At 47.2% G+C, this 11904-nt stretch overlaps 1 long non-coding RNA gene across 1 annotated transcript; it reads left to right on the forward strand.

Moving 5' to 3' along the window:
- The first annotated feature begins 469 nt into the window (after positions 1 to 469).
- LOC122467258 lies at positions 470 to 10723 on the forward strand. Its single transcript, XR_006292872.1, has 3 exons — positions 470 to 727; positions 2813 to 3151; positions 10006 to 10723. It is a non-coding gene; the product is annotated as an uncharacterized LOC122467258 (long non-coding RNA).
- Positions 10724 to 11904: the final 1181 nt, after the last annotated feature.

An 11904-nucleotide genomic window follows, 5' to 3' on the forward strand; every position in this document is an offset into this window, starting at 1 on the left:
TCCCCATTTTATAAAGAAAAAAAAAGTGGGACCTCATGAGGTTTGTGCGTGATAATGAAGATCAAAGGGCTAGTGAGTGTATGACTTGGAATTTGAATTCACATTTAATACTAAAGCTTGTGTTCATACCCACTATGGCATAAGAATATCATAATGCCGGTGATGGCCATATGGTACCCACTCTTGGGCTCTGTCTCCCTTGCAGATTCTCCATTGAGCTCCAAATCTGTATATTCAACTAATATGTAATAACTCCAATGGAATGTCTGATAGGCATGTGGAGGGTTTAAAAAAAGGTTCACAAGTTCTTTGACACAACATCCTTCAAGGAGTGAAGCTTACTTTCCCTCTCCTTGAGTGTGGGTTGAATTAATGACTTGCTTCTAATAGATTATTATGGGAACGACAGTGTTTGAGTTCCATGACTAGGTCATAAAAGGCATTGTGACTTCTGCCTGCCTCTTTCAGATCACTCACTGTGGGGAAAGGTGGCTGCCGTGATGTGAGAACACTCAACAAGTCCTATGGGGAGACCCACATGGTGAGGAACTGAGGCCACCTGCCAATGGCAGTGTGAGGGCGCCATCTTGAAAGTGGACCCTCCAGCCCCAGGCAAGCCTTCACATAAGACTGCAGCCCCAGCTGATATCTTGACTGCCACCTCATGAAAGACCATGAACCACAGCCATCCAGCTATGCTGCTCCAAGTTCCTGACTCACAGAAACTGTAAGATAATAAATATTTGTTGTTTTAAGATACAAACTTTTGGGGAAATTGATTATGCAGCATTGGACCGTTGACATATGCAGCATATGCACCATTGACATGTCCAGAGCTGAACTCCAAACCTTCATTCTGCGAATGTAATTCTCCCCCCGTCTTCTCTATTCAGAAAATGATAGCATCATGATTCTTGTCCCTCATGATAAAACCTTGAAGTCATCCTTAAAGCCTGTCTTAATTTCATAATCCAAATCACAGTCCAGAGTGCTAACAATTTCATAATCCAAATCAAATGGAAGAGCAATCTTATTGTCCTAACTTTCAAATGTATTAAAAAATTCAATCATCTCGTCCTACATCCTCAGTTACTACCCTGGTCCACCCCCATCACCTCTCACTAGGTTCGCTGCAATTACTATCTACCTAATATCCCCCTTTCCCTGGTACGCCCAGCGTCAATTCTAAATACAGCCAGAAGGATCCTTTAAAAATATGAGACAGATGGTCAATTCCTCTGCTCCAAACCCCTCCTGGTTATTTTTTCTCCAGATCTATGAGCTACTCCCTTCTTTCACTTCCTTCAGATATTTGCCCCAATATCACCTTCGTGAGGACTTTTCTGACTCCTGAGCATTCTTCATAGTGTATATTTTGCTTGTTTATTTTCTCTCTCCCTTCCAAGATGCCATCTACTCAAAGAGAGGGACCTTATTGTCTAGTTTGCTTACTGCCGTGTGCCCAGAACCCGGAAGGATTCTTGCACATAGTAGGTACCCTATAAATATTTACTGAATAAATGCATTGTTGTTTCCTAAGAGCTCTCGTCCTGGGTGTATATCAGACCTACCTGGGAAGCCAGGTACAAATAGGAATGCCCAAACACAATCTTAGGTACCCAGTTAGAGTCTGATGAAAAGTAGGGGATTGTAGGATGCATCCCTGGGAATCTTTATTGCATTAGTTCTTCTGCTCTTTCAGCAGAATTTGTTATTTCTGCTTTAACAGAGGCAAGGAAAATAGTAAAATATATTGAAATTGGTTTGTATTAAAAGAACTCTTTTGTAGTTAGGGCAGTAAATTATAGACATAGGATTCAATATAGGCCATAAATTGAATATTTCAGTGTGAGTAGAGTTGTATCGACTGTTCCTTTGGGGATTAGAGTTTATTTCCTAAGCTTTTGTTCACTACATCATGAGTCTTTTCAATAAAACGATCTCATTGCCTGACAGCCAGACAAGACTTTCAGTGACACAAGGGGATTTTATCGGGTGTGGTTAACTCAGAAAATTGTTCTCTGAAGATACTTTATGACCAAATATTTACTAGTGTCCCTTAGCAGGCCTGGTTAATTTTCAGAATACCTAAGAAAGCCAATAAATGTGAACGAAGACACACATGCGCATGTGCGCGCGCGCACGCACACACACACACACACACACACACACACTTTCACAAACACACATCCACTATTTTTGCTATTCTGCTTTAAGTAAAGAAAAACCAAGAAGTGTTACTGAAAAAGAAAGCTTAATGATATCATGACCTTGATATCAAGAGTTCTTGGGCAGATGAAAAAGATTAGGATTGGTGGGCGTGTCACACAGAAATTTAAATCCATCCATCCACCCATCCATTGAGCAGGTGGGCATTTGCTTTATAATACTTGGGTTCAAGGGTTATAATTTATTATTTTTCGAACAAAGAAAATTTGTCCCACCCTTTATCAGAGTTTGATGGAAGCAAGAAACAAAATCGACTCTTCAGTTTTGAAATACACAGGGTAACTGACAAACCACCAGGGGAAGCACTGGGCTGGGGGAGGACAGGAAATGGGTCAGCTCTGGGGACGTAGGGGTGAATCAAGTCTCTCTTGGATGAGAAAGAGTGTGAGCAGCCCTCACCCCTGCCTACCCCTTGGCGAAGTCTGAAATGGTGTGGCAGGAAGCCTCTGAGATGGCCCCTTTTTCCCAGTGTTCATGTCTTTGTGTGATCCCTTCCCCCTGAGTGTGGCTGGACCTAATGGCTCATTTCTGATGAAGAGAATGAGGCAAAAGTGAGGGGAAATCACTTTCGTATTTGTTGTAGAAGACTGGCTTCCGTCTTGTGGCACTCTCTTGTTTTCTTGCCTGCTGGCTGCATCGAAACAACGATCGTGTGTGAGCTACCCTAAAGAGAATCACACGTGGTGGTGAACTGACAGAGGCCTCCAGCCAATAGCCAATGAGGAACTGAGGCCCTCAGTGCCACAGCCCATGAGGAACCGATCCTGCCCCCACCACTGATTTCACTTAGAAGTGGATCCTGACCCGTTGGAACCTTGAGATGAGCCCACAGCTGTGGCCGACACCTTGGTTGCAGTCTGTGAGAGGCCGTCAGCCAGAGGACCCGGCTCAGCCACGCCTGGATTCCTGCCCCACTGAAACTGTGAGATCATACGTGTTTGTTGTTTCAAGTTGCTAAATTTTGGGACCATTTGTTATGTGGGATGTTAGTTTTGTAGGGCGGCCATAACAAAGTCCTACAGACTGGGTGGTTCAGAGTGTCAGGAAGTTATTTTCTCAGGGAGCCAGAGGCCAGAAGTCCAAAATCAAGATGTCAGCACATCCATGCTCGCCCTGAAGCCTCTAGGGAAAGATCTGGTCCTGGCCCATCTCCTAGCTTCTGGTAGCCTCAGGCATTCCTTGGCTTATAGATGGCCATCTCCCCTGTGTCTCTTTACATCATCTTTCCTTGGTGCGTCCATGTCTGTGTCTCTGTCCAAATTACCCTTTATAAAAAATAAGGGTATAAGTCACGTTGGATCAAGGCCCACCCTCATCTTAAATTGATTACATCTGCAAAGACCCTATTTCCAAGTAAGATTGCATTCACAAGTACTGGGGCTTAGGGCTCCAACAAATCTTTTTTGGGGGGTTGGGGGACACAATTCGACCTAACAACCAGCAGTAGATAACTAATTTGAAGAGTTAGCCACCCCCCCCCCCCAAATTTGGGCGCAATCACTAGTAGAAAGGGGAAAATGGATGCTACCTCATATGAAACAAAGACCCCAAGGTATATTACAAATTCCCACCCAATAGAACTGAGCTGTCAGATTCAGGAGTCACCAGCCACAGGTGGTTACTGAGCACTTGAAGCGTAGCTCGTCTAAACCGAGATCTGCTGGGAGTACACAACACTTATTGGACTTTGTAGACCTAGAATGAGGAGAAAAGAATGGAAAATACTTTTCAATGCATTTTTGATACTGATTCCATGTTGAAATGGTATTTTGGATATATTGGGTTAAGTGGAATATATTATTCAATTTAATTTCACCTGTTTACTTGTTAAACGTGGCTACTAGAAAATTTAACCTTATGCGTATGTGGCTTGCATTATATTTCTGTTGGATGTTGTTGCTTTCTCACTTGGGATGTTTCTACTCTGTCCTACTTGGAGGGGATTTTTTTCCCCCCACCTTCGACTTAAGCAAAGCTTCAAGGTTCTAGAAAACCATGGAAATGGGCCTCTGGTCTTGATTGCATTGTGATCAAAACTGAGATACTTGCTGGCCAAAGGCTCTTTATTCCCTCAAAGCCTGGTGCCTTGCCTTTTCCAAGTCTGAACATGGGATCTTTTTGCTAAAGTGGCCAAGCCACAGCACCCTTCATCCAGCTGTAGAAAACTAGAAGTTTCCACATCAGCACTTTCACTAGATGATCAGCCCCTTCGGGAAGGTTGGGGGAGATGACAGATTGATGCAGTTCTCCATTGGCTTTCCATCCCTTGGTTCCTAGGACTGGGCCATTGGTACCTTGCTTTCCTCCCCCACCCCTTGAAGGTTCTCTCTCTGGACAATCAAGATCCTTCTAGCATCTTCTATTTGAAAACAAGGGCTTATTCATTCTTCTCTGGGGAAAAGAGACACTGAGGCCCAGGCTGCTTTCAGAGGATGTGGGCAGGGAAAATATCTTCTACTATTTCTATATCTCGAGCTGAACAAATTAATATTTTAATGACTAATCCACAAATTCATTTGTAGAATGGATATATTTATTGCCATATTTCAAAGCTCTTTTCCCTAAATTATCTTCATTTATTCAATAAATGTAGGGAGTGGTTACTCTGCCAGGCACTTTGGGGATTAATTGGTGACCAGGCAGACACAGCTCTCTTACTGAATTTATAGTTGAGTGAAGGAGGCAGCATGGGGCAGACAACCAAACAAATAATTATCACCTTCTGGATCAATGCTGCTAAGGAAAGTGGAAGGGCTGTCAGAGGCACGTCCAGGAGAAGCTCACTGTGTTGTGTGTTGTGTGTGTGTGTGTGTGTGTGCATGGGAGTGAATCAAAGAAGGCTCATAAAAACTGAGATCTGAAGGATGGATAGAAGTTGGAGGTGAGGAGGTGAGGGATGAGTTATTACTTTTTTGAGCTCTTAGACTGAGCTGCTGTTCATTTGTCCATTCATCCATCCATCCATCCCATCCATCCATCCATCCATCCATCCATCCATCCCATCCACTCACCCACTCACTCATCCATACAACAAATACATCCTGAGCATCTACTGCGTGGCAAGCACTGTCTTTAACAACATGTAGACAGTCAACATGTAAACTGTGGTCCTTAGCCTCAGCACTGTTGACATTTGAGGCTGGGTCATTCTCTGTTGTAGGGCTGTCCTGTGCACTGTGGGACATTTAGCAACATCCCTGGCCTCTACTCATCAGATGCCAGTAGGGACCCCCCCAGTCCTGACGATAACAACATCTCACGGTGTCTCCTGGGGGTCAAAATTGCCCAGTTACAGACCACTGATGTAAACAAATAACTCTATAAAATCATAGCAGGTGGTGATGTGTCCTGTGAAGGAAAATTTTACGAGAATAGAGGGGGAGGAGTTAAGCAGGACGCTACTGGGTGGCTCAGTCGGTTAAGTGTCTGACTTCAGCTCAGGTCATGATATCTCTCGGTTAGTGGGTTCAAGCCCTGCGTCGGGCTCTGGGCTGACAGCTCGGAGCCCGGAACCTGCTTTGGATTCTGTGTCCTCCTCTGCCCCTCCGCTGCTTGCTCTCTGTCACTCTCTCTCTGTCTTTCTCTCGAAAATAATAAACATTAAAAATTAAAAAAAGCAGAGACATAAATAAAGTGTGGAAACAAGTCACACCTGGGGAAAGAGTGTTCTGGGCAGAAGGAATCGTCAGTGCAAAGGCCCCGTGGTGGGATGACTTGGGTGTGAGGAAAGAGGGGCAAGGAGCCAGGAGTGGTCAGAGAACAGAGGTGGGAGGTGATGTATATACTGAGCGTGGGCTCAAGTAGCCTGTGGTGACATCTTGGGATTTTACTTTCAGTGAAGAGGGAGCCACTGGAGGGTTTTGAGCACAGGCGACGTGATCTGATCCTTTGTTTTCAAAGGATCCCCCTGGCTGCTTGGTCACCGGAAGGTGATAAGAGGAGAAATGATGCAACCCCTCGGGAGTCAAAGTGAGAGGAGGAGGTGGCAGTCATGATGGAGAAAGCAGAGGGACACCCGAGGCTCCTCATTGCCCCTGCTCTCGACTGGCCCACCCCACGTACCTCGGCCTTAGTACTTAAAACACATTATGCGATGATATCGAAATGACCTATTTATATGTAGATGAAATCCTCAAGGGCAGAGATCAAGCCTCAATGATCTTTGTGCCCCTAAAAATTGTCACAGGACCGAGGATTTAGTAGGAGCAGCAGTGAGAGCCTCAGAGCCCCGACTGACTGGACCTTCGTCTTGGGAGGTCCCTTGTGTGGAACCCCTGTATGTGGAGACCCCAGGCTGACAGGGTCGCGGAGAAGGGCTCCGACAACCCAGTCAGACATACGCTCCAACACTGACGCAGCCACCGGCCAGTCTGGTGACTGCGGGCTGCTTTCTTCCCCTGTCTGGACCTCAGCTTTCTCATCTGTAAAATGGGACAATGATTCCAACTGTGTAATTGTTGTAAAGATTAAATGAAGGGGTTTAAGCAAAGTGATTGAGTCTCCCTGGGAACATTCAGCTGTGGCTCCTGATGGTCTCCAGTGAGGGGTGGGCAAGAGCTTAATGGCGGTGTGGAAATGCGAGCTGTGCAGCCGCTCTGGAAAACAGTATGGAGGTTCCTCAAAGATTAACAATAGAACTACCCTACGACCCAGCAATGGCACTACTAGGCATTTATCCACGGGATACAGGTGTGCTGTTTCGAAGGGACACATGCACCCCCATGTTTATAGCAGCACGATCAACAATAGCCAAAGTATGGAAAGAGCCCAAATGTCCATTGATGGATGAATGGATAAAGAAGATGTGGTCTATATATACAATGGAGTGTTAATCGGCAATCAAAAAGAATGAAATTTTGCCATTTTCAACTACGTGGATGGAACTGGAGGGTATTATGCTAAGTGAAATTAGTCAGAGAAAGACAAAAATCATATGACTTCACTCATATGAGGACTTTAAGAGACAAAACAGATGAACATAAGGGAAGGGAAACAAAAATAATCTAAAAACAGGGAGGGGGACAAAACGGAAGAGACTCATAAATACGGAGAACAAACTGAGGGTTACGGGAGGGGTTGTGGGAGGGGGGATGGGCTAAATGGGTCAGGGGCACTAAGGAATCTACTCCCGAAATCATTGTTGCACTAGATGCTAACTAATTTGGATGTAAATTTAAAAAAATAAAAAAGAAAATTAAAAAAAAAGAAAAAAAAAGAGCTTTATGGCGGTGGGTAGAAACATACTGATATTACATATAAGTAAATATATAGGTATATATGTGTATGTATATATATGTGTGTGTGTGTGTATATGTATATATAAAATGCTTTAAGTATTTTGTGATGCTTTGTAATGTCACAGTGAATTAGCATAATAAGATGTGTATTGTTTCTACATAGCTAAATGATGGCATTGGGTTGATAGGCACGTGTTGCATCACCCCAATAGTTTGGAGAGTGCTGGTTAGACCAGTCGTGCTGACTTCCTGAGCTTTCTCTTGAGTCCTTCCTTAAAAATACTATTTCCTTGGGGCGCCTGGGTGGCTCAGTCTGACTTCTGCTCCGGTCACGATCTCGCGATTTGTGGGTTCGAGCTCCGCATCGGGCACTCTGCTGTCAGCCTGGAACGTGCTTTGGATCCTCTGTCCCCCTCTCTCTCTGCCCCTCTCCTCTCCTGCTCTCTCTCTCAAAAAATAAATAAGCTTAAAAAAAACATTATTTCCGGGGCGCCTGGGTGGCGCAGTCGGTTAAGCCTCCGACTTCAGCTCAGGTCACGATCTCGCGGTCCGTGAGTTCGAGCCCCGCGTTGGGCTCTGGGCTGATGGCTCGGAGCCTGGAGCCTGCTTCCGATTCTCTGTCTCCCTCTCTCTCTGCCCCTCCCCCGTTCATGCTCTGTCTCTCTCTGTCCCAAAAGTAAATAAACGTTAAAAAAATTAAAAAACAAAAAAAAAAACATTATTTCCTTGCTCACACCCCTCAAGTATCCCGATTCTTTAGGCCCAGAGCTGCCCCCAAGAATCTGCATTTACTGGCTGCTCCAGAGCATTCTGATGTGTAATTGGGTCCAGACCAGCGTCTCCCCGCAGTGAAAGTGCGTCGTTACCCACCACGGATCTTGCTGAAACGTGGATTCTGTTCAGTGGCTGGGGTTCCACGGTTCTGCATTTTGAGCAAGCTTCTGGGTGACGTCAGGGCTGCTGGTGCAAGGCTCGCACAAAAGGTAGCAGAAGCCCAGACCCGGTTCTCCGAGTGCGGGCCTGAGAACAGCCGTATCCCCCCAGTGGTTGGGAAGATGCTCTGGGTCGGGCCCCGCCGAACCCCGGAAACCGCTGGACCCCAGGGCAGGGCCAGCCGCCTGTGGTTCGACAAGCCCTTGCAGGTGGTTCTGATGCGCGCTCGGGTTTTTGAAACGCGGTCGATGAGGGAGCTCTGGTCCCCTGGGCCCTGAAGCCCTCTCTCCCACCTTCTGTCTGCAACCTCACCGAACGGACAGCCTCGAGCTGTCCCGTTCCCCAAAGGTGGGTCCCGTGCGACCCTGGAGCCCCTCCTGCCACGGGCCTGCCTTCAGAACTCTCGCTCTCCCTGTGTCCCCAGCATTGCAGGCGTGCATCGTTGAGCCGACGTGACAGGTAGCGTCCGTTGAGAAGGGCTGACGGGCCCTGTCGTCCGGGCGTGATTGACGGCGCCCTGATCCGCGGGCAGAGAATGGAAGCCTCCAGAAGGGTGTGTGCTCTGTAAATAGTTGACATCATCTACCCGGAAAACCTGAAAGAGAACTTCATTTTTCTTTCTTTTTCAGGGAACCCTGAAAGCAAGTCACGGGACACCCTGAAGTGTAATTAGTCTGGCAAGGGAGTTTCTGACTGGGCCCCGGGGACCCGCGGTGAGGGACAATTGTAGGTGCCTTTGTCTCTTTGCGATTCGAGGTAGCTGAGGGTCATTCACTGGTGACCACGGGAATCCCAGCTCCTTTAACATGGGAGCATGCAGACTGTCGCCTGGGCACGTGGTAGGTCCTCACACAGCCGACCTGGGGACAGGACCGAGATTCTGTATTTCTGACAAGCCCCCACGTGCCGCTGTGGCCAGCAGTCGGAGGACCACACTTCCCGCAACCTTCCTGCCGCCACCGCGGACCTAGTGTCCGGAGATGGCTTTCGAAGGTCAACCCGGGGGGCTTGGCTTTCGGCGTTAGACTTGGGTTTGCATTTTTGCTCCACAAATTGCTAGCTGTGTGACTTTGGGGGAGTGGGCTCACCTCTCTGGGGCTGCACTCGGGGGGGGGGTGTTAACGAGGACATTTACAGTGTAGGGTGGTGTTTTTTTTTAAATTGCCCCCTTGAAGAAGTTTCTTTGGACTTTTTCCTCCTGCATCATCTCCCTCCCCGTGAAATTCTAATGCCACAGATGCGCAGGATATCTCTTTATTATATACTGTGGTGCTTTGGAGGAGCACAAGGCGTTGTACTAGCTAAGATTTTTCACTCCCCGCGAATCCATGTTGGCCCGCTCAGGAGCGGTATCACCCTGTTGAGAATGCTGACTTTAGGGCGACGGTAAAGATTAAGAAAGGTGATTTCTGTCAGCTACCTGATACGGAGTAAGTGCTCAGAAATGGTTAAGTATTAATGTGTGTTGCAGAGACCACATGTTAGAGATAATATAGGATTATTAATACAATATATGCTATATATTATCACATATAATATATCAATATACTATTATGCATATCATATATCATATCATATGTCTTCTCTCTCCACCTAATGCCTGCAGGTTGGGTGTGGACGGAAGAACAAAGGTGCAGAAGGAGGAGGGAAAAGACACAGACGCAAGCTGAGGCGGCCGTGTGAAATACCACAGGAGTTCAGGATATGAAATCAGGCTAGGGTCTCAGGTTCCCTTCACCGTGCCATGTGGCCTCGAAGATGGTGTTCAGCCCTGCTGTGTCCCTGTGTCTTCGTCTCTACCCTAGGCACGGCACAATTTTCCTCCCTATCGTGCAGCGAAGAGTAAATCCAAAAGCACATGGAAGGAGACCATGACAGGGCCTTTGTTATTTGTGCCAAACGCACCTTCACCGGGTGCCCCCAGCGCCATGGCCACGGGCCATGGCGCTGGGCACGAGCCCTACCATCCGGCGTGGTGGCAGGCCAGCAGGCAGTATACGTTGTCACAGGTGCACACATCGCAGGTGCAACCAGAGAGCAGGACTTTTCCTAGACTGGAGGTCAGGGAAGAAGGTAGGGTGAGAGCATGTGCAGAGATGCTGAGGCCAGACAGTGCCTGGAGGGGGCTGAAATTGAAGGGCCCCCCGTTTGAACGTGCCAGAGGAAGCGAGTGTCCCGGAATGGCAGGAGCCAGCCCAGGCGGGGTCTCAGGCCAGCTGAGGCCAATGGACTGATTCCAGGGCCATAGGGAGTCATTAAAGGCAATCAATCAAGGGATGGGGGCGGGCAGGCGTTGCTGAGGGCACAAGAAACATCTTAGAACATCTTGTGTTTTCTCAAATTCTTTCCATTTCCTTCGGGGCACGAGGAGCTTAGTTCTGGAAACTGGGAAGCAGACCAAAGGGGGGACTGGATAACTCAGGGGCAGATGAGACATCAGTTCATATTTCAAAGATTTTTGCCTGTCACACTTGCTTTGGTGGAGAAGTGTCTCTCCTCTGTTACTCATCCCACAGCTCTCCAGACTTCACCGCTGGCTCTTGGAAGTCCTGGGACACTTTCTGCTCACATCACAGAACTTAGGCCCAATGATTACTTTATGGTAACAAACCATCATTTTATAGGGCCTGCCATTTGCCAAAGCTCACGCTAGGAGCCTACAAGAGTGTGGCCTTCCCATATCACAAACTTGGATCTGAATTCCAGGTCCACCTTGTCAAGGGGTCCGTGCTTGGGGCAACTTGGGTCTTCTCAGCTGTAAAATGGGGTATGAGTCGGTACCTCCCGGGGTTGTTGGAGGATTGGGACGCTTCTCAGCATTACCTTTTACTCACTAGGTCAGCATCAATACATAGTATATGTTAGGGTATTAGCTAGGACTCATTCACGCATTCATTGATTCTCTCCACAAATATCGTCCCGGACAGCTGTGATGTGTAAGCCATGATAGGCTGTCTTAGAAGTTGCGGATACTGGGGCGCCTGGGTGGCGCAGTCGGTTAAGCGTCCGACTTCAGCCAGGTCACGATCTCGCGGTCCGTGAGTTCGAGCCCCGCGTCAGGCTCTGGGCTGATGGCTCGGAGCCTGGAGCCTGCTTCCGATTCTGTGTCTCCCTCTCTCTCTGCCCCTCCCCCGTTCATGCTCTGTCTCTCTCTGTCCCAAAAATAAATAAATGTTGAAAAAAAAAATTAAAAAAAAAAAAAAAAAGAAGTTGCGGATACAATGGTGAATCTGCCCTCAGGAATCTATAATCTAGTGACAGTGTGACGAGGGTCAACAAATACTTTTTGGGAAAGGCCAGGTAGTAAATATTTTTGCTTTTGGGGGGCCCGAGAGACAAAATGGAGTGAAACCCATGTCGCCAACTTGAAAGGGTGCCTGTAGCCTTGTCATATTAGCTCCTTTCACTTAGTAATATGCATTTAAGATTCCTCCATACCCTTTCATGGCTTGCTAGCTTGTTTCTTTCTCGTGCTGAGTAATATTCAATTGTCCGGATGGACCAC

This window comes from Prionailurus bengalensis, chromosome A3 (assembly GCF_016509475.1).
Source record: "Prionailurus bengalensis isolate Pbe53 chromosome A3, Fcat_Pben_1.1_paternal_pri, whole genome shotgun sequence".
Classification (NCBI taxonomy): Eukaryota; Metazoa; Chordata; class Mammalia; order Carnivora; family Felidae; genus Prionailurus; species Prionailurus bengalensis.